Source organism: Passer montanus, unplaced genomic scaffold (assembly GCF_014805655.1).
Source record: "Passer montanus isolate IOZ18808 unplaced genomic scaffold, ASM1480565v1 scaffold47, whole genome shotgun sequence".
Taxonomy (NCBI): domain Eukaryota; kingdom Metazoa; phylum Chordata; class Aves; order Passeriformes; family Passeridae; genus Passer; species Passer montanus.
Genome location: NW_024369596.1, coordinates 6,050,941 through 6,073,388, shown reverse-complemented (window position 1 = coordinate 6,073,388; position 22,448 = coordinate 6,050,941).

The following is a 22,448-nucleotide window of genomic DNA, read 5'->3' as shown; positions in this document are numbered from 1 at the left end:
GCTGCAGGTGTTGGGGTGTCTCCTTCAATCCTCTCACTTCCATGGGATGACATTCACTGCTTCTGCCTCCTTGACCATCCCTTTTCAGAGAAACAGGAATTTGGGATCATCCTGCTCTTAATGTTTATACCCCAACATTTGCAACTCCAGCTCTCTCCAGAAAATATCCATAGCATCAAATTCAGATTTCCTCCTCCTTCCCAGAAGTGCTGTGGTTCTGGGCAGGTTTCAGCCTCACATTTTCTTCTGGAGAGGAGGATTTTTTGGCAGTTTCTGGATGTTGTGAACATGATTATGCCTCATTTTGGATAAAACCCCTTTTTGAGCAATGGCAGCCCCTCTCCCTTCAGAGCAATGGGAATATTTGGCAATATTTGCACTGATCACAGTGCAACCATTTGAATTCATGTGGAGGCTGAGGTTTTCCAGAGGAGAAGTTTAATTTCAATTAGTGGCCAAGACTGCTCTTTCTCATCTGCTGCCTCTGTAATCCTCCCCTTCAATTAAAATGGAGTTTCTGCAATGGGAAATTAGAAAAATTACCAACAATTCAATGGAATGGCAGCCTGAGCTTGAGCCTAAGTTGCTGCACATCCTTTTGGGAAGAAAACTGGGATGTGGGTGGGTTCTCTGATCCCCTTTTCCTTGCACATCCCCACACCTTTGGTTCCAAACACACAATGCCTAATTGAGTTATCCCAATCTTCTCCCCTTTCTAGTGTGCTGGGTCTCTCCTGAGGTTTTGAACCAGAACAAATTTCCTCTTTTCCAAGCACGCCGTCCCCGGGGTGAAGCTCTGCAGCAAATTAGGAATTAACATCTGTAGTGCCGCGTTATCCACCACGCCAATCACGGCTCCAGAACTGCCCACCATGGCTCCCCTGAAGGATCCCTGTTGTGTGCTTAATAAAACAGTCAAACTGGGCCTCAAATTTCCTTGCTCCTATGAAAAATTCATTGCTGCAGTTGCTGGGAAGTGTTGATCCATTGAGGGAAAGGCCTGAGCCCATGGAGATGCTGGCAGCTCCGTGGTTTTGAGGGGCTCCTGTCCCAGCACATCTCTAAAAATGGACATCAGGCATGCAAGGGGGAAATTAAGGCAGGGAAGTAGATGCAGACAGAGAATTTGGGGTGAAAAACTCAGGCAAAGGAGCTTCCCTCTTTGCAGCTTCATGTTGGTGCACATTGAGTTTAAATATTCCCAATTCCAGCGGCGGCAGCCCCAACTCTCCCAAACTCCTGGGTGACTCCAACAGGCAATTTCCAGCTTAGCTGCTCAAATATGCACCTGAAAATGCAGCCTCAATTGTGTATTTTATTGTAAAAATTGCAGCTCGTGCTGTGCTGCTTGGTGACATAAATCAGCCAGTGCTGGGGCAGAATCCCAACGCTCCCCTCCAACACAGAGCAGCCGAGGGAAGGATTTATCTCCAGACCCGACGTTGTTCCCAGGAGAGCAGCGCGAGCAATTCTGCATAACAAACATTTTGGGCTGTGGTATACAGGGGGAAACATCTCCCTGCTCCTTCCTGATAAACTCTCTGGGATGGGCTGGTGAGGAGCAAGATTTCCACCTGAGTTTGTGGTGCTGATGGAGAAGCCAAAGTGCTCTGGTCCAAAGGCTGGTGTGGCACCAGGACCACCAGGAATCTGAAATGAAGAGAAGATCCATAGGAAAGTTTTGTTTCAATTTGTTTTTCTTATGGTGCTTTATTGCCCAGGTGGGGCTCGCGGGTTCTATATCATATTATCCAAATTTTGGTGGGGGAAACTGAGGCACGGGAAGGTGACATTCCATTGCAAGCTCAGGATGAAATATCCTGAGCTGGACCCACCAAAACAATCCAGTCCAACTCCTGGTCCTGCACAGACACCCCCAAATCCCACCCTGTGCCTGAGAGTGGTGTCCAAAGGCTCCTGGAGCTCTGGCAGCCTTGGGGCTGTGCCCATTCCCTGGGAACCTAGTCCAGCACCCTCTGGGGGAAGAATCTTTTCCTAAATCCAGCCTAAGCCTCCCCTGGATGTGGATGAGCCTCCAGGAGGTGCTGCACAGAGCTTATCCCCCTTGGTTTGGGGGTTTTATCATCCCTTTTATCTCTTTAAATCACCTCCTATGGCAGCACCTGCCTTTGGATGAGCTGGAGTCACCCTGAGCCCCATCCCAGAAGCTGGCAGCTCCCAAAGGATACAGAAATCCCTGGATGCTTTACAAAAAGACATTGGACTCTTTGAAATCCCCCTCTCCTGTCTGAAATGAAGGGGAATCAGAATTGAAGGGAAATCTGAAATGAAGGAGAAGATTCACAGGAAAGCTTTGCTTCCATTTGTTCCAATTAAGGAGTTTTATTTCAGGGTTGGGTTTGCAGGTGGAACAACAAGCTTCACTTTTTGCAGGAAAACTGAGGCACAGGAAGGGAATGGCCCACAGCAAACTCAGGGTGTCTGGATGTGGATTGATATCTTGGGAAGGCTGAGCTAGAAGAGAGACTGGACAGAGCTAAAGAATAAAGCGGGATTTATTAAAAGGATCTCCTTGGGCAGCACAAGAGCCCAGCCAGGGCTGCACCCAAGATGAACCAAAATGGTCCCAAAATGCACGACCACTCACAGGGTCTCTCACTTTGATAAGTTCTGCTCCATTTGCATATTGGGGTTAATTGTCCAATTACTGCTTTAGGTTATGAAGTCACATCCTTTTTGTTTTTCTCTCTTCAGTCCATGTTGTTTGTGCTCTTGGGCTGAGATTTGGATCATTTGTCCTTGGTGCCCAGCTAGAGCAGGAATTGTTTTGTCTCCCTGCTCTGTGCAGAGCTCACCATCCCCTAATGTGAAGCCCAGACCCACTCACTAAAGCAGCACCAAATCTGAAAAATATAAAAGTTAAACCTGAGGATGAGCATCCAGGAGGTGATTCCAGGAGCTGTATCCCTCCCCTTTTGCCCACCTGGTAATTGTCCATCTGGCCTCATTATCTCTTTCAGCTCTTTAAAAATCTTCTCATCCCCCTCTTTAAAGCACTTTATCCCTGGATGGGATGAAGCCACCCTGAGATCCATCCTGGTGTCTGGCAGCTCCCAAAGGATACAAAAATCCCTGGGTGCCCCACAAAAAACCACTGGGCTCTTTGAAATCCCCCTCTGCCATCCTGGGATTCAAGCAGCCAGCTGGCAAGTTGGGAAGAGAGCTGTGGTTAATAGTAATTAGAGATGTTAATAATTGAACAGATGATGAACCAGGGCGTGGGGAGATTAAAGCAGAGATTTGCCGAGGGGGTTTAGATGCATGAGTCCAATTAAAAAGAACAAGAGGAATTAGAAAAAATTGGGGCTGAGTTCCCAAATCCCTTAAGCCTTGGCAGGAGATAGGGATGGAATGAGCTTTGTCTGTTCTCTGCTCCATCCCAGTGCTGGATTAGGCCCCTGGCAGGTCCATTGTGGCCATCGTGGTGCTGAGCCAAGGGCCAGCAGGAGGGGCAGAGCTCAGCAGAGCCACAGACCAGCGGGATGGGCCATGATTCCCAACATTCCCATGGATTTGGGGATGTTCCCAGCTCCAGGGGTGTTCATTTTCTCAGTGGAAGGGGCAGAGTTCAGCAGAGCCACAGACCAGCGGGATGGGCCATGATTCCCAACATTCCCATGGATTTGGGGATGTTCCCAGCTCCAGGGGTGTCCATTATCTCAGTGGAAGGGGCAGAGTTCAGAATTACCACAGACCAGCAAGATGGGCCATGATTCCCAACATTCCCATGGATTTGGGGGATGTTCCCAGCTCCAGGGGTGTTCATTTTCTCAGTGGAAGGGGCAGAGTTCAGCAGAGCCACAGACCAGCGGGATGGGCCATGATTCCCAACATTCCCATGGATTTGGGGATGTTCCCAGCTCCAGGGGTGTTCATTATCTCAGTGGAAGGGGTAGAGTTCAGAATTACCAGAGACCAGCAGGACAGGCCATGATTCCCAATGTTCCCATGGATCTGGGGATGTTCTCAGTAGGAGGGGCAGAGTTCAGAATTACCACAGACCAGCAGGATGTGCCATGATTCCCAATGTTCCCATGGATCTGGGGATGTTCTCAGTAGGAGGGGCAGAGTTCAGCATTACCACAGACCAGCAGGATGGGCCATGATTCCCAACATTCCCATGGATCTGGGGATGTTCCCAGCTCCGGGGGCGTTCATTGTCTCAGCACGTGCAGCCAGCAGAGTCACCTGCTGCTCCTGCCAAGAGCAGCTCTGTAAAACCACCCTGGCTCAGCATCTCCACAGCCCCTTCTTCCCAACCAGCCCTTATCTTCCCAGAGCTGCTTCCTCAGGCGTTGATGTTCTCAGTAGGAGGGGCAGAGTTCAGCATTACCACAGACCAGCAGGATGGGCCATGATTCCCAACATTCCCATGGATCTGGGGATGTTCCCAGCTCCGGGGGCGTTCATTGTCTCAGCACGTGCAGCCAGCAGAGTCACCTGCTGCTCCTGCCAAGAGCAGCTCTGTAAAACCACCCTGGCTCAGCATCTCCACAGCCCCTTCTTCCCAACCAGCCCTTATCTTCCCAGAGCTGCTTCCTCAGGCGTTGCAAATACCACGATCCCTTTCTTCCTAAACACTCCGCAGGGGAAACTGGGCATTTAATTTCCAAACAAACCCCTCGGATGTTTTTTTCTTTTCTCCCCTGCTGCTCCCCGAGTGGTTGTAACAATAATAATAATTAATCATAAGCAGAGCTGACTCCTCTGAATGGGACAATAGTGACACTGGTTGGCAGCTCTATCGTCCTTCCCAGACAGCAACTCATTAATCCTGGATGATTATCCAGCAAGAGTTGTTTTTAACACCCCGGTTGTCATGAACAGGGCAACATCCTTGGGATCAGTCCTGTCCTTCTGACCCAAAAATAGTGATGGTCTGGGTTTGGGCATGGTGGGAGGTGCTTGGAGCACCCCATGGGACTAGCATGGATTGGATTTACTTAAATTAAACACAACCACCAGGTTGGAAAAGAGAGGGGAGCAGGAGGCTTGGAGCACAAGACCCCAAATTTTTAAGGAGGCCCTTCCCACCATGGAGCTGCTCCTTTAAAAATTAATAGTTTATTCCACTTTTTCCCCTCTTCCCTCTAATTGACTGGTTCAGGGTTTATTTTTCCTCTCTCAAGTAGAACAATGGGAGGGTTTTGAAGCTGGCAATGCAATAATGCCAGAATCTTCACTTTCCCCATTATGATTCCTCATTAGAAAGTTATTTCCCCACGATTTGAAATATAAATGATGCCTTTGATGTCTGCCTCTTAAAACGGCTCTTTCTAATTTCCTTATTTTAATTTTTTTTGCCCAAAAAGATGCTTTCCCCTCCTTTTTCCCTCCCCAACCCCCAGCACCACTTAACTCACCCCCAGTGCTCCGATGCGCCGCTGTAAACACGGCTTGGGCAGAATAAATAAACTGCCTCGAATTGCAAGATTTTGCTTTGAACAAATGGGATAATTGGGGCAGCTGGAAAAAAAAAAGGGAAAAAAGAAAAAAGAAACAGCCTTGGATGCGATTTCTTTTATTATATTTTTTAAAGGAGGGGGAAATAAAGGCTGAGCCTTCCTGCTTGGGAGCGTGGAGCAGCTGCCACCAGTTGTGTCCCCAGCAGCATCTCCAGCTCCCTCTGCCCTTCCCTTTCCCACTTTTCCTGCTGGGGCGGGACAGGGGCTGCAATGTGCTGGTGGAGGCTCCAGATAAGGCCCTGCCAATTTTGCTGGGAGTTAATTAAAGCCGGTGCTCCTCACGCTGGGGCAGTGCCAGCTCCTGCTGTCACTCCCTGGGCTGCAGATATTCCCTTTCCTTGAGCACTGACCGAAGGGCAGCGGGGACAGGGGGAAGGAGGGGTGTGGATGTGCAGGGAAAGCCTTTCCCACCATCATCCCAGGGTGGCTGAGCATCCCACAGCCCAGAAAGATTTCCTTGGCAAAGCCAGAGTCTGCCCACGAGTGCCAGGCTCTGCCTGCCTGATGCCGGTGATAAACCCCTGATGTTAGAATTTAATTAAAAACGATTGTTTCCTTGGCATGGCAGGGTCCCACCCTCTGCTTCCAGATGGATCCAGGGCAGCAGGCTCAGTGGGGCGTGGGATATCTGGAACTCATGGAAGGTGGGACACAGGGGGGCAACTGTGGGAGCACATCAGGGAGAGGGGAGAGGAGAAGTGATGCCAGCCCAGGCTGGCAGCATCCCCTGGGATTCTGGGAGATGGGACATGCTTCCTGAGCAGCAGGAATGGGCTGGTGCCAAGGCAGAGAAGTCAAGGGAAAAGCCACTGTATTATTTGTCATTTCCTTGGTTTAACCTTTCCCTCCCCAGATCTGGCTGGATTTCCAGATGTGAAGTGTCCCATTGGTGCTGAGCACCCCAGGAAAGCAGGGAAAGCTTGGGGCCATCCCAGCTGCACAGTCCTGCCCCGGATTTATCCAAGGGTTGCTGGCAGGAAGCATCTCCCTGAGAAATTATCAAGCTGTGTATTCCTCTACCCTGTAGCATCCCAAAAATCATGGTTGGTTAGGATTCCAACTGTGTCTACCTTGGAAAGGAGCAAGTCCTGGAAAAAACAGGCTGGCAAAAGGGACCTTGGAAGCAGAGAATAACTCTGGAAACGTCTAAAAACTCATAGAAACCCCGAAAACTCATGGAAACCCCCAAAAACTCATGGAAACCCCCAAATAAATGAATGGAAACCCTCAAATCCAGGGCAGTTTTGTCCCATCTCATGCAAATCTGGCACAACTGACAAGGACTGAGCACCCCTCCAAGTCCCTGGATGGTGATGGACATCCAGGATAACTTTCCTGGCTTCGTGGATACCTGGAACAAGCTGCAAATTAAGATGGGAATAGACAGGACTGCATTTCACATCTACATCAAGCTTGTTTTTACCAGCCCTGTGAGCTGGACGATGATTATTTTATAAAAATAGGATATTAAAGAGAGAATCAGGCTCAGATGAAAAATTCAAGAGCGACTCCGATTTAAGTTTTCATCTCCCAGCGATGTCCAGAGGATGGATGTCTGCAGGAAAAGGACAAACTGCGCATTAAAGAGAGAGCCTGATGATAAAAACCCTCACTTAAAATATACATTTCTGCCCCACGTTATTAATAACATGCGAGATTAATATTTTAAATGGGATGAATTTTAAAAAATGTCATTTCCAAGCCACGTTGGAAGGTTTTTTGCTGAGATTATGGAATGAAGGAAGGACCCCTCCCTGTATTCATTGCAAGAGTGTGATGTATATTTTATAGATGTTAAATATAAATATCATATTCCATCCCCTCCTCATCCTCTCCACATTTTCCTGGGTCTGTTTGCACTTTGGAGCCAACACTGACCTGGTTACTTTCAAATGAGGCTGAGGGATTTGGGCTGGGAAAGTCAAAAGGACCCTTTCTGCCAGGAAAAATTCCATCTCCAATGGATTTTCCACTTCCAAAGGGCACGGGAGCAGCTCGGAGCCAGGTCCCGGTGTGCTGGAGCAGGAGAGAGAAGTCCATAACTCACTGCCGGGCCCAGGATGCATAATTTATCCCCAGCAATTCCCATCAATTGGTTATTAAAAGTGCCCTCCCTGGATTAAGCATGAACAAGGGAAGAGATAAATCTTGTTCCCAAGGTAACTAACTCCTAGTTATGCTCCACAGGGAAAACTTTGCTTAGTTTGCCCATTTTGCAGTCAAAAAGGAGTGTTTTGGTGCAAAGCAGGAAGCATTCCCATCTTTAACCTCCATGAAGGTCCCTGATCCTCGTGGGCTCTCCAATGACCATGGGAGTGTGGAAATAATCATATCTTTAAAAATAAAGTGGAGCTGCATCCGTTGGCATCCAGGGCATCGTTTTTGTGGAGCTCAAAGAGTCATTTCCCTGGATGGCCTCTGAATGAGGCACAAAGAGCATCCTGGCATCACTGAGCCAAACAAAATGGAAATAATTAGGGAGAAAAGATAATTTCCTGGAGTAAAGCACCCTCCAAGCTGCCATTCCCTCCCTGCTAAATGCTGAGGATTGGAGCTCAGGGTCTCGTTGAGATAACGACCATGAGCTGCTGGGGAACCTCTCTGGGGCAGGAGGGAAGAATTGGGAGAAAGAAACTGGCAGATATTCACTTCTGGAAGCTGCAGTCCTGGGAAGAGGCTTTGTCAAGGAAAAGGTGCCCTGAGCACCTGGGATGGAAATGGGGGAGTGGAATTCCCTCCCTCCCATCTCTGGGTGATTTTGTGCCAGAAGTTTGGGCTTTTTATCCTTCCTGATGTGGCTGTTTGGACAAGATCCACCTTCTCTTGCCCAGGAATGCTCTTCATCCTGCAAGGTCCAGGTGTGCTGGTGCTCTTGGCTGTGTTTTTGGAGGGGAAAGTGGAGGGAAGAGGTCAAATCAATTCCCCTTTATTTACAGCAATAAATAAAAAGCCATAAATGTCCATGGTAAATAATAAATACAGCTAAAAAGCTCAGAACATCTGGTCTTGGTACATCCCATCCCCACTGGTTCCTCATAGAAAGCCACATCCAACAGCCCCAGGCATAAAAGCTTTGGGTTTCCTAATCCTTGCCTCATGCCGTGCTTATTTCCCTGCAAGATTATGGAATATTCTTCTCATTTTCAGGCATTCCTTCCTCTTTTCAGGCATTCCATCTTATTTTCAGTCAGTTTACGCAGCAATTTTTCTCCTTCTATTTCCTCGTGGTCAGTAACTCCCCCCAGGTACCAGCATGGCCTGAAGCTCTCCCCATTCCCCACTGCTTTGCTTCTTCCTGTTGGCATCATGTGAAAACTGAGAAAAACTTGTCTTTATACTGCTTCCATAATAATGATACCTCTGCAATTTTTTTAAAAGGTGAAAAAAAGGGCAATAAATCTAATAAAATGGGAATGTTGGGTACACAGGCCCAAACAGGGAAAGAATAATTTATTCCTTCCTTTCCCATGGGAGAAATTCTTTGGACTCAGAGGAAGAGGAGTAGCTCCGGACACATAAAAGTCTAAGTGGGGATGTTTAAATAATTCAGGCAGAGGAATGAATAAAAAGCAAGAGGTTGGCCAAAGCAGGGATCAGCTCAGGAGGAGGCAGGTCCAGGCACAGCCAAGCAGAGGCAATCTGGGCTGGGCTGAAGCCGATGGGGACAGGGGACCCTGCCCTGCTCCGGGTGCTCTCCTGCACCTCCGAGGCTCGGCATCAATAGATGGCACTCAAGAACTGCTCCTTCCTGCTGTCACCAGCGTGGGATGGTGGAGAGGTGATGGATCAACTGGGGAACCACTTCGGGAGCTCAGATGGCCTCCCAGCCCTGCTCACCTGGCTTGGGAAGGCAAAGCCACGAGCTCGGGATGTTCCAGGCCTCCAGGCACGACAAGGACTGTTTAAATCAGAGTAAAAACTGCTCAAGGCTTCCCAAGGACACACGAGCGTGCTGGCATCGGGACAGTGCCACATTCCCATCTCCCGTGCTCCCGGTGCAAGGGCAAGAAAAACAGGGAGAGAGGGAGGGCAAAACCCCTCCAACCTCCTCCACCAAATTGCTTTATTTAACAGCCTCGGTCAGCCTCAAGTAGGTCACAAGGCTGTGTGTGTATCTTCAGAATAAAGTCTTTAATCGGCTGATGGATATGAAAAAATAAATTACAGTGGCAAAATGTAATAAACGTTAAAGGGAAAATGATGAGAGTAATATAAGTACATTGATTTAACTAGGATGATATAGAGGAATTGTCTGCTTTATAGGTCTTTAGATGTCTATTAGCAGCTCTGTATTAAGGAATAGGGCTGTTCTCTTGATATACTTAAGAGCTGTCAGTAATTCCTATTTCACACTCCACTGCTTCAATTCAGAGAGCTCCGTGCAGCCCCAGCGACCCCATCCCGGGCTCGCTGGAGGGTGACCGCCTGCCGAAGGCTTCCTTTGCAGCCTCGGGATTATTCAGAGCCCGAGGAGGAGCCGGCGGGGCCGTTTGTCTGAACGCCTTCCCCGAGCCCGGCTCTTCCTCCCCTGCGAGAAAACGAGGCTTGGTTTGGGGGGAAAAAAACCCCAAAGGTTCACTCTGCAGGATCCAAGGTGTGTTTTCCCTGTGTTTAGGATGATACCTGCATTTCATTTTAATTTTTTAAATCTGCCTCCATCTGCTTATTTTCACTCAAAGGATGGGAAATCCATCTTGCTTTTCCTGTTGAACATTTGAGTGTTTCAGCTCAGCTCCCCAGTCAGCCTTAATGAAAATACAGAAATATTTTCCCAAAGCAGAGATGGGGACAGGGAGTTGAGAGCAAATTCACCCTCTGGGTGTGCTTGACATGTTGGGTTGGTCCTCAACCAGCTGCAGCAGAGACTCTGGTTCTTCTTCAGCTGAAAGGACACTTTTAATATGAAAAATATATTTTTATTTAAGAAAAATAAAACCTGGCTGAATTTTCTGGGTGGAAGAGGCAATGGCAGCCCAGGACCACACAGATATTTGATGTTTTTCTTTTCCCTTTACTCCTTAGAGCCCCCAAAGTGAAGAGCAGCCCAGCCCAGCAGCCTCCATCATGGTGACACCAGAAAATTCATCCATCCCACATGGAAACATCCAACATGAGCCTTAACATGAGAAAAAGGTGGATTAGCACTTTTTTCCCCATTTCCCACCACAGAGAAATAAAAGCCCTCCTAAATTAATGCAGGGTCTGTCCCTGCTCAGGAGAGGAGGGGATGCAGCCTTGGAAAGGATGAGCAGGCCGGTGCCACCAGCCACTTTTCCCCCTGTTTGCTTCCCTCCCCCCAAAAACAAGAGATGGTTTCTTGAAATTGAAATTTTCAAAGGGAAAAAGGGAAAGGGTGGGAGCACAGAGAGGTTTGCAGACACCCAACACAGCCTGGTGAGGAAAAAAAAAAGAGTTTTTGGGAATGTTGCATCTTCATCCTGCCAGAAAGAAGGCAAAGCCAAGGCTTTTTCAAAATCATAGCAAAAAAAATGTCCAATAAATGCTTTTTCTGCAGGGTTAGTAGCTGTAAGTGCCATGTGGTTCCTACCAGCCTTGGGATGCTCCTGGTGGGATGTGTTTCCATGATGTCCTGGGCAGAAAACCCCATGTTGGGACAGAGCCCATTCCAGCTGGAAACAAAAGGGTTCAACCCTCTGAGGTTGGAGCAGGAGGGATAAGACTGAGTTCAACTCCAAAATCCAAATAAAACCCTGAATAAAAAAGAGATAGGATGGGTTTGATCCCAAATTGCCTTTTCTGCTTCTTAGCAGGAGAGGAAGTCTTTTGGAAAGTATCAGAAACATGATAGAAAGTTGTTTTCCTTGATATTTCATAACATTTTCCCCTGCAGTGTTTTGGCCGCTTTTTTTTTTTTTTTTTTTTTTTTTTTTTTTTTTTTTTTTTTTATGGCTTACAAGTAAAAGAGGTTTTTATCGAAATTCTGTTTTTCAGGGACAGAAAATCGATAAAAATATATCAGTTTATGCCTTTGTTAAAGAACCAGGAAAGGTCTCCCTGTGCAAAAACGAAACCCAAAATGTCTTGTTTGGGTTGGAAAGGGAACTTTTAACGCCTCATTACGAGAGAGGAATCTTGCACTTAACACCGGGGTTTTACAAAAGAGTTCGTAAAAATCCCCGTGCCACCGTGAGCCTTCCCTAAACCAAATAAAAGAGGGCAGAGATCATCGAAGAACTGGTTTGCAATGATTGATTTGGCCAATTCCAGCCCTAACCGAATTCCTGGGGCTCCCATAATCTCTTTAGCATCGTCAGGCCGGGCTGCGCACGCCGCCGTTGATCCGATGCCGTTCCCTTCTTTCCCTTTAGAAAACCCAAAGCCAGGGATGCGGTGGAATTCATCTGGCACTTCCCTGTGAATCGCCTGCCCTCCAAGTGCGGATGTTTCACCTTTGGGAAGGACTCCAGAGAGCCGGCAGTGCTCTGCATCCCGGCTGCATCCTTGGGAGCCGTTACAGGGATGCAGAGCTGCACTTTGCCTCTGTAAATCAGCGCCTTTTAACCCCCCTGAGCACAAACACAGGAATTTTCCCCATCCCTCAGTCCAAGCCAGCACGCTGAAGGACAAAGGTGACTTGTGTATTTTTAATTTATTAGTCTCAGCTGCTCTTCGCTTTGCCTTCACAGGGATTTTCACATCTATTTTCTTTTTTTTTCTCTTTTTCTTTTTTTTCCCCTGGCCATATTCCAGCTGATCCAGGATGTGTTTGATATTGCTGTTCCTATATCAAAGCACTCAATGTGCACAGATTTCAGTGAATTGTGAAGGAAAGCAGGAGATGCTTTTATCTCAGTGCCTCCCCCCAGGATCACCCAGAGCCCAGCCTTCCCTCTGTCTCAGCTGTGTGATCCAGCTGCACCCCAAAGCCTCTCTGTGAGCCCAGGGAGGGGGCACTGGGGTGGGGAAAGCACCACCTCACACCTCTGGAGCTGGGAACAAGCAGCAGCACAGATTTCTGGACAACCTTCCAAAGGGCAGCAGGCTCGAGCTGTGATCTGGATCCAAGGAAGAGGTGAAAAGCTCCTGGTGCTCCCATCTCACCCCAACACTTCCATCTCACCCCCGGGACTTCCAGCTTTACATCTCCTGCCAGGTGCTGGCATGTCCCTCCTGGAGCTTCCTCTGCTGGTCTCATCTCACCTCTGCTGTTTGCATCTCTCTTTGTGTTTCCATCTCACCCCTGGAGCTTGGACCTCAGCATTCCTATTTCCAGTTCACCATTGCCATTTGCACCTCCCCATTCCTGTTTGCACCTCCCCATTCCTGTTTGCACCTCCTCATTCCTATTTCCATCCCCCCATTCCTATTTCCATCCCCCTCATTCCTGTTTCCATCTCCCCCATTCCTGTTTGCATCTCCCCATTCCTGTTTCCATCTCCCCATTCCTGTTTCCATCTCCCCATATTTCCACCCCCCTCCTCATTCCTACTTCCATGCCCCCCATTCCTGTTTCCATCTCCCCGTTCCTGTTTCCATCTCCCCATTCCTGTTTCCATCTCCCTCCTGGTACTTCCATCTCCATGCCGATTCTTCCATCTCCCTCCTGGTATTTGCATCCCACCCCTGGCCCTTCCACCCCACACTTTACCATTCCATCTCCCCTGTTCCTCTATCTCCCTCCTGGCCCTGGTGTTTTGCCCCTCTCCTGGTGGGCACAGATGGTTTCATCAGGCAGAGCTGTCCCAAGTCCCTGAGCCCACCATGTGGACAATCCAGGAGTTTGTATCCTCCCCCAGGAAAGGGCTTGAACATGGGATCCCTTTGGTTTTGTCCACCTGCCCCTGCTTGTGTTCCATCAAGGACCAGCAGTGAAGAGCTGGAAGAGGCTTAGACATGCCAGGCACTGCAGGGCTGGGAACAGGCAGGGTCCATTCCAGCACAGCAGGACAAAGGGAGAGACAGGAGGGAAGAGGTGCAAAGTCACTCTGCTTCAAGGAATGGCTTTCAGGTGAACACCCAGGACATGGAGGGGTTTGCTTTACTAAAATGAAAACTCTGCCTGCCATGATATGGATTAACCCCACAGAGCGAGACTGGGAATGCTGAAGGTTTGCTAAGAGCTCTGAATCCCAATGAGGGGGTGGCTAGAGCCACCCTAAACCCCACACTCAGAGTCTCCCCAAACCCCACACCCAATGTCTCCCCAAATCCCACACTCAGTCTCCCCAAATCCCACACTCAATATCTCCCCAAACCCCACACACAATGTCTCCCCAATCCCCACACTCAGAGTCTCCCTGAGCCCCACACTCAATGTCTCCCCAATCCCCACACTCAGTCTCCCCAATCCCCACACTCAGAGTCTCCCTGAGCCCCACACTCAATGTCTCCCCAATCCCCACACTCAGTCTCCCCAAACCCCACACTCAGTCTCCCCAAACCCCACACCCAATGTCTCCCCAAATCCCACAGTCAGAGTCTCCCCAAAACCCCCACTTGATGTCTCCCCAAACCCCACATGCAGTCTCCCCAAATCCCACACTCAGAGTCTCCCCAAATCCCACACTCTCCCCAAACCCCACACTCAAAGTCTCCCCACCTGCAGCTCCTTTGCCTTCCCCTCATAGCTCTAACAACGGGATAACACAACATTTCTATATAATAACATTTATTGCTGCAGCCACAGAGAAAGAGCATTTCTGAGTGCTCTAGGAGCCATATGTGGGCAGCACAGATTTGTCTCCATAAGGGTAATTCCAAGAGTGCTGCAGGAGAGAAAACTGAGGAATTAGGAACAAAAAAAATGGGGAGAAAAAGAAACCCTTCCTCTGTCATCAAAGATTGAGGTGGAATGTCATGTCTTGGGGACAGAATACCTGAAGTCTGGACAGAAAAGGCTTCATATAATGGAAGTATCCATGGGCACAAAGGAAACCCTCAGCATCCAGCTGTTCTTGTGGAATATTTGTCAAAGCTAATGTTGCATTCAAATAAAACCATAACTGTCACTTCAAAAGTGATGCTTCATGTCCAAAAACTTCTGCTCCAGGATGCAAGTGCTGGGATTTGTGGTTGGACATGTGCCCAGGACTTGCTCAGAGCTGGAACCAGAGCCCGTTTTTCCCTGCTAACCAAAGACAAAACCCCACAAATCTGCTCAGTGCCCATCACCACAATTAAAGGGTATCCAGAGAATGAAGAAACCTCCCTGTGTCAATCCCAGTGGCACCAGCCTGCCCCACACCAGCGGCATCACAGCCTAGCATGGAGGGACACACTCCTGCTGTCACCTCTCATCAGCCCTTGCTCCGCAAATGCCCTTTAATTAAGGGTAGTTAAAGACTTTCACTGCTTGGAGCCGATCCCAAGCCTGGGTTTGTTTCTGCAGCAGGAGAAATGGGCAGGGATTTTTGCAGTGAGGAGAAGGAATGAATAGTTAAAAGTGATGCTGCATTAAAGGACACTAATGGACATAAAAATGAAAATAACTCACCCAGGCTCCCCCTTCTGCTCCATGTCCTTCTGGCTCTGCCAGCCTTTGGATAAATAAAATATCAGGCTCTGCCCTGCACACAGAGCTGGGAGAGGCAGAGGCACCACTGAGGGCACTTCCCAGCCCTTCCCTTCATGCTCAGCCAATCCCAGATATTGACAAATCCACTGATTATTGGTTAATAACGAGCAATGTCTGTTAATGGCAGGGGCTGTGCTTTCTTGCATTTCCTTAGTGTCAGGAGGCAGTTCACAGGTCTCCGTGGGACAGGGACACTCCTGGTCCTGCTTTTGGGGACATGTCCTGGCTGCCTCTCACCTTTAGGTGTTGTGTCATTGAAGCTGTGGATGCTCATCCCTGGAAGTATCCAAGGCCAAGTTGGATGGAGCTCTGAGCAGCCTGGGCTAGAGGAAGGGATCCCTGCCCAGGGCAGGGGTGGAACTGAGGGGATCCATAATTCAATGATTCCATGACTCCATGATCCCATGATTCCATGATTCTATGTCTCCATTATTCTATTATTCCATGATTCCATAATTCAATGATTCCATGACTCCATGATCCCATGATTCCATGATTCTATGTCTCCATTATTCTATTATTCCATGATTCCATAATTCAATGATTCCATGACTCCATGATTCCATGATTCTATGATCCCATGACTCCATGATCCCATGATTCCATGATTCCATGGTTCTGCAGGCCAAGCCACTGTAAAGGTGTCATGGAAGTGGCCAGAGCCCTTGGGAAATTGGTGTCATCCTTCTCCATGGTCAAGAAATTCCAGCCTTCTGCTGGAATGGGACAAAGTCCTGGTGGTGGCTGCCTCAGGGAAGGACAATTGACCTCATGAGAGGGAATGGAGATGAGGGAAGGCATGGGATGTCTCCTTACGGGGCATTTTGCCCTCTAAGGAGCTGCCTGGAATACATTCTCTGGACATCTCAATGCCTCTGGCTGGGAAAGGAGATGTGGGACAAACCTCTTCCTTCAGGGCTTTTAAACCCTGGGCCCAATTCCAGCCTGATTTCCAGAGACACAGACCACTCCCAAAAATATATTTCCTAAGGAAAGGAGTGGAGAAGGTGCTCCAGAGGCTGTGTGGAAAGGAAGGCAGTACTGTAAGCCCAACCTTCACTAGACATGAGAGTCTCCCCTCCAGAAGGAGCTGTGAGCCCAGGGGAGCTCCTGGAAGGGCTCAAACAACCATAAATCCCAAAATCTGGGGACTCCGTGCTGAGCAGTGACAGCAGCTCACAGCTGGCTGCTCCCAGATGAATTCTGGGGCTGGGGGCGTTGGCCAGCAGGGAAACATTCCCATCCAGGAGCTCCATGGGCTCGCCAGGCAGCAGCCAGGAGCCACCTGCCTACAGCAGCTGGAATATGGAGTGAGCTGGAGCAAGGGCTGTGCGTGCAGAGGAACATCTCATCCCTGGAACTGCCAAGCTGCTCACAGAACAGATGGCTCCAGGTTAAATGTGAATTGCAAACCTAAAAAATAAAAATGGTGTTTGTGCCCTTCCCGGCACCTTTATGATATATAAAGATACAGCAAGTGGTTTTATTTCCTTCGGAGGAAACGTGGTTGGGGTTTTTTATTTTTTCTTGGGTTTGGGGATTTTTATTTTTTTTTTTGCCTGCTATTAGGGAAAACAAGGCAGGGGGTTTTTTTCCTGCTGGGAGCTGAGCTGGATTTTAGGGGTATTTCAGCTCTGGGAAGGGGCAAAGCTTAGGGAAATGCTAAAGCTGTAATGCAATAAATTGCATGAAACATGGAAATAATACAAGTTCTCCCTGCAGAAGACCAAAGGAGAGGTGGGAGGAGAGGTGGGAGGATGTAACAAGCTCAGACTGGGACTGGCGCAGGGAAAAGTCGTTGGCATCTCCAAGAGAACTCCCAAAGTCAGTTTGTGTCAGGCAAAGGATAAAAGGGTCCTCTCCTCCTTCAGCTGGGTGTCACGGTGCAGTTAAAGTGGCATGTCACAAAAGTTACCTCTCCCAGCCATGGAGTTTGTCCCTGGCTCAGATTTATTCTCCTGGAGTGGAATTAGCCAGGAAATCATTTGGAAACACTGTGTTTTACTCTGGCTTGGCTTGAGGCAAGACAGAGGTAAAACCACCCCTTCAGCCCTGCTTTCGCCTTCCTCGGGGCAGATTAATTCCCTGTGCCAATCCCTCAGTGCCTTATCCAAACAACAGCTTTAAACACAGGTGGGACAACTAAATGGAAAAATAAGATTGTGGTTATTTCATAATCTTTCATTAATGCAACACTCGCTATTCAGACAGAGACAAAAGAGGCTGTGCGTCTTTTTGGAAAATAAATCTCCCACTGCTTATTTTTTCCCCCATGTAGCGAGGAAAAATATATTATTCATATGGAGACAAGGACCAGCTGAAGGACTTGCAGCTGAGGCTGTGGCTGGAGCAGCAGGAGTTGTGCCTGGCAGGTTTGGAGCTGGGGATGCTGTGAGGGAAAATCAGCACCAGGGTAAGCAGGGAGACAAAACCCATCGTGGCTCACCCACGTGGCAATTTCCTCCTGCAGCCAGGGAAACGGAGCCTTTGGGCTTGGCTTTGTCAATTAATTCTACTCCTGGTTCACCTTTTGGAGAGAAGAAAAAGAGGGGAAAAAGCTTTTCAGAGCTTTCAGAAATAGCTCAGCAAAATGTTTTGGCATTTGTGAAACAAAGCCTTTCACTTCAGAGGTATCGGCATGAGCAGCTCAGCGTTTTTCAAAGGTTTGCTGCTCTTTAATTCTTTTTTAACCTGAAATTATTCATCTCATTAACATAATCCTGAATTCACACTGCTCTGGTCCTCCTCAAACATCATTTCCAGCAGATGCACAAATTGATCACAAACCCCCTTCAGAGTGGATTGACCCTGAGGCCGTGGTTTTTCCAGATTCACACCTCATTCCTAATTCTCCCATCAGGAAATCCATCTGTGACCTGGTGCTGAGGACTGCAGCTCCATGACAAACCCACCTGTGGTTCTCCACATGCCCTGGAGGGCTTGCAACAGCTCCGGGCAGCTTCCAGCTGTGGGAAGGATGAGTGAGGGGATGCACCCCCAGCCACTGATCTGTAACAGAACCATGGTGAGGGGCTTGGTTTACTGGGATAAATTCTGAGGAAGTTCTGCTGGAGTTATGTAACATAAGGACAACGTGTGGTTGCTTCTGTTGCAGATATATAAATATGTACAGGTAGGATCCATCTCCATTTGGGAGCATCCTCATTGCTTTCTGTTCATTCCCATTAACTCTGTGTCCCCGCCCCCAGTGCCTCCATGGCCCAGACAAACATCTATGGTCACAGCTGAGTGCACTCCTTCAAACAACACATTCCATCCCTTTGCGTCTGGATGTACCTGTGGGAAGATGAGTCTGAGTTTAGAAAGTGGGAGATCTCCATAAATCTTCATTTTGGGTGTGAGAATATGGTTTCAGGCATGCACACCCCAAAATCTGTGACTTCAACAAAATGCTTCAGGCAGGGAGGGTCTGGGGGATTTCTTTCCTCTCCAGTTGGTCAAAACCATTTTGTTGTCAGCATAATTCCATGGACTTCATCAGAAATGTGTTGAACAGACTTCCCTAAGTGGAGGAGACACTGAGTGTGGAGGGATTTAAATGACATGTAGATGTGGCTCTTGGGGACTTGGGTTAGAGGTGGCCTTGGCAGTGGGGGGTTAAATGTTGGACCTGATGATCCTGGAGATTTTTTCCAGCCTAATCAATTCTATGATTCTATGAAAAAGCCCTCCAGGGAGGGCAGTGTCAAAGGGCTGATGCAAACTGGCTGCCACTGGAGCTGGAATCAGCACAGGGTGATGCTCATCCCTGCCTGGAGCTGTGGGAATTCGCAGTGGGAAAGGCAGCTCACAGGGCAGATCTCTGGGAATGTGAGTTTTTCCTAAAAAGCATAATGGATCTTGCCTGGCTTCTTTAGAATCCCCTGCCCCAGGTGCTGGCACCTGGAGTGTTGTGGAGAAGGGAGGCTCTGACTCCAGGCCCATTCTGGAAGGTGCTGAGCATCTCGTTAGCTCAAGGGCTGGATCCTCATTTCCACTCCAGCCTCTCCAGGCTGCAAATGCAGCTCCCAGAGCCCTTTAATGTTCAGAGCAGCTCAAGTGTAAATGAGAATCAGGCCCTCCAGTGCCATCTCTTTTCTTCCAAAGAGGAAAAATCTCCTTGACTACAGGGAGTGAAGTGGGTCAGGATGGTTTGGGGTTGACTCAAACCTCTTCAGTTCTGTGCTGGGTGATGGCTGCCCTTCACTTGAGAGCCGAAATGTTTAAGCTGCTTTTGGAGGCAAGAAGAGTTTGCAAATCCAGGCTCGGCATCCATGCAAGAGAGCAGATGCTCTCCCCACCACACCAACATTTCCAGAAAGGTTTCCCAATTTTCCAGAGGTCTCTGAGGAGGAGCAGAGGAGCAGGCAGTGGTCAAGGACAAGGAACTCTTGTGGCCTCCTCTGCCAGAGGAGTGACTTTGCCAGGCGTGCCCGGCACGCGTTCTGCTGCACTGATCTCCTGCATTTTGTGCTCCATTGCTCTGCAAGAGGACACAGTGTCTGGAGCATGGTGACATCAATCTGGGCACATGGCTGGGGCTCCTGCTGTCAGGGACAGAAAGGTTCTGCAGTGGAAAGGGGATGGATCCGTCCATGGAGTGAATACCTGGGGATGGTGTTCATTAGTGCAAAAGGACGGGGAGGGAGGCGATTTGGCTGGGATACACAAAAAGATGTTCATCTGCCAGGGAGTGGGTAATGACGCTGGACCAAGTTAATATCTGGGGCTGGAACATGTTCAGACGAGAACGTGTCAATGCCTGGGAATGAGGATTTTGGAGATGCAGCTGTCAAGGCTATCCAGGATCTTCAGAAACCCTTGATAAGGTCACTCCACCCGACTGATGATGCTATTGAGGACACCCCCTTCCACAGAGGGTGCCAGCGATGACCCTGCCCCATGTCCCAGCACTGCCACAGCCCCTGGGTGACTCCTGCCCCCTGACCTGGAGCTGGGATACCTGTAACCTGTAACCACCAACTCTGCTCCCCAGGCAGCCTGGATCCTCCATCCCCAATCCCAAGGCAGCCTGTACTCATCATCCCTGTTCCCAAGGCAGTTTGGATCCTCTATCCCTCTTCCCATGCTCTCATGCTGAGGGAGCTATGGGATGGGATGGGATGGGATGGGATGGGATGGGATGGGATGGGATGGGATGGGATGGGATGGGATGGGATGGGAGATGTTGCATTTGCTGATTCATCGCCTCTCCAGCGACGTCAAAGAACCCTCTCAGGAGGGCTCCTCCTCTCAGGAGCTTTTCCTGGCACTTCATCAGAGAAGAGCTTGGCTGTGGCATCTGAAGGACTTCTCAGGTGACGCGCATCCTCCCCGGAATAAAATCCCAGTTAATGCACAGGTGTGGAAAGGACAAGATTCCTTTTGGCACCACATCTCTCAGCATGTGATTGCAGCCTCCTCCCAGGAGGGCTGCACGGACAGGGAATGCCAGTGCTTTGATGCACAGCCTATTTACTGTCTCCTCACCATTCCCATGTCACTGGAGCCTCCAGCCTCATGCAGGACCCCTGCAGGGTGAGACAGGGTCCTCCCCACCACAGGGACCATGCAGAGATATGTTAAGAGACTTGGCAGGGGTTGCCATGGTTCTCACTTTGATGTCCCAACAGAAATCACCCTAACAACCAACTTCAATCATCACAGGAGTGATCCAGTGTCCTTATCCTCCCTTTACACCAAGGAGAATGTCCCAGACAAATCTGAAATTCAGATTCCTCCCATTTGAATGGTATCTGCCACTATCACTTGTGTAACAGCAGCTTCCAGAGCCTGTGGAAGTGACTCCCTGTGTGGTGGATGCTGCCCACATCCAGCCCTTCTGTTATTGTCATTGCTATTGTTATGGAATAAATCATTCCTTAAGCTTCTCTCTGGATGCTGCCCACATCCAGCCTTCCATTATTGTCATTGCTATTGTTATGGAATAAATCATTCCTTAAGCTTCTCTCTTTCATTGCAAATTGTCCATGAAACACTTGCAATCTCTATAGAGAGACACCTGGCTTGACAGCCTAAATCAGATCAGTAATCAAATCCTGATCCCAGCCCCTGCTACCTGCTTTGAGTTATTGGGACCACAAGGAGTTGAAAAAAAATCAACAATCTCTGCAGGAAAAAAAAAAATGGATGTAGAAAAGGTTTCTTCCACTTAGAGCTGAGCTGGAGAGATCTGGATCTCTCTCATATTTGTTATTTACTCTTTTTTTCCCTAGATATTTGGGCTCTGGGTCTCAGCAGACCTTACACTCATGATCAGCACCAGCCACACCTAGGAATCCCATTGGTGACCAACACAAAATAGGCATGGAGAACAGAGAGCAGGGCCAGCAGGGATGGAGTGGGATGGCAGCTTTTAGGCTACTCCTAATCCTGGAAAAAAAGCTCTATAGTGCAAATCCCACAATGTTTTAATGGCTTGCAAAACTTGTCCTGAATAAATTCCTACAATTCCCTGACTGGGTATGGCCTGGGTGCCCCATTTGGTGCCTTGCTTGGGGCATCAAAGAGCCAAAATCTGTCCTCACTGACATATTGTCAATGATTTTTAGCTTTTTTGAGATTTAGGAATCCTTACCCACATATTATAATAAAAGGTTTCTCCCCTCTACCCAGCACAGCTGGAATGTTTTGGATGAAGGACCCCAAGGATCAGAGCAGCTGCAGCTGGGTCTGTGCTGAGCCTCTACCCCTGTAATTTGGCTCTTCTTAGAGATAGACAAAGCTGGGGGCTCCAAACTGCACTTGCACCTCCTTCTAGGACTTTTTGGCTCAAAATATCCCTGCCTGGAGAAACCAGATGTTGTTCCACAGGCTGAGGATGGGGAGAGAACAGTGGTCCCTTCCAACACAAACTGTGCTGCACCCTTGATGCCCCCCCTTTAAGTATTCAGTTGCACCAGAAAATGATTTTTTCTTCATTTTGAAGTGCAGCTTCAAGGCTTTGTTTGTAGGATGGGCTTTTTCTGCTGTGTTTGTCCCATTCCCACCAAACTGTGCTGCACCCTTTAATTATTCATTTGCACCAGAAAATGAATTTTTCTTCATTTTCAAGTGCAGCTTCAAGGCTTTGTTTGTAGGATGGGCTTTTTCTGCTGTGTTTGTCCCATTCCCCCAGAGCTTTGCTTGGCAGAGTGGACAGAGCTGCCTGGGCTTGCAGCCTCCACCTTCTCACTGCTCCAAAAAGCAGCTCAGCTCCAGAGAAAGCAAATAGGAGCCTGGAATTTATTTTCTACCCATTTAATCAAGCGCCAGGGAAGGAGTTGGATGTGCTGGCCCCCGATTTCACATTTGTTTCTCTGCCTGACTGAGCACCAAAGCCTCAGCAAAGACTTACAGAAGTCCTTTCACCACAAAGAAAAAGTGGCTCAGAAGTGGTGGAGGGAGATCAAGCACCCAATTTCTTC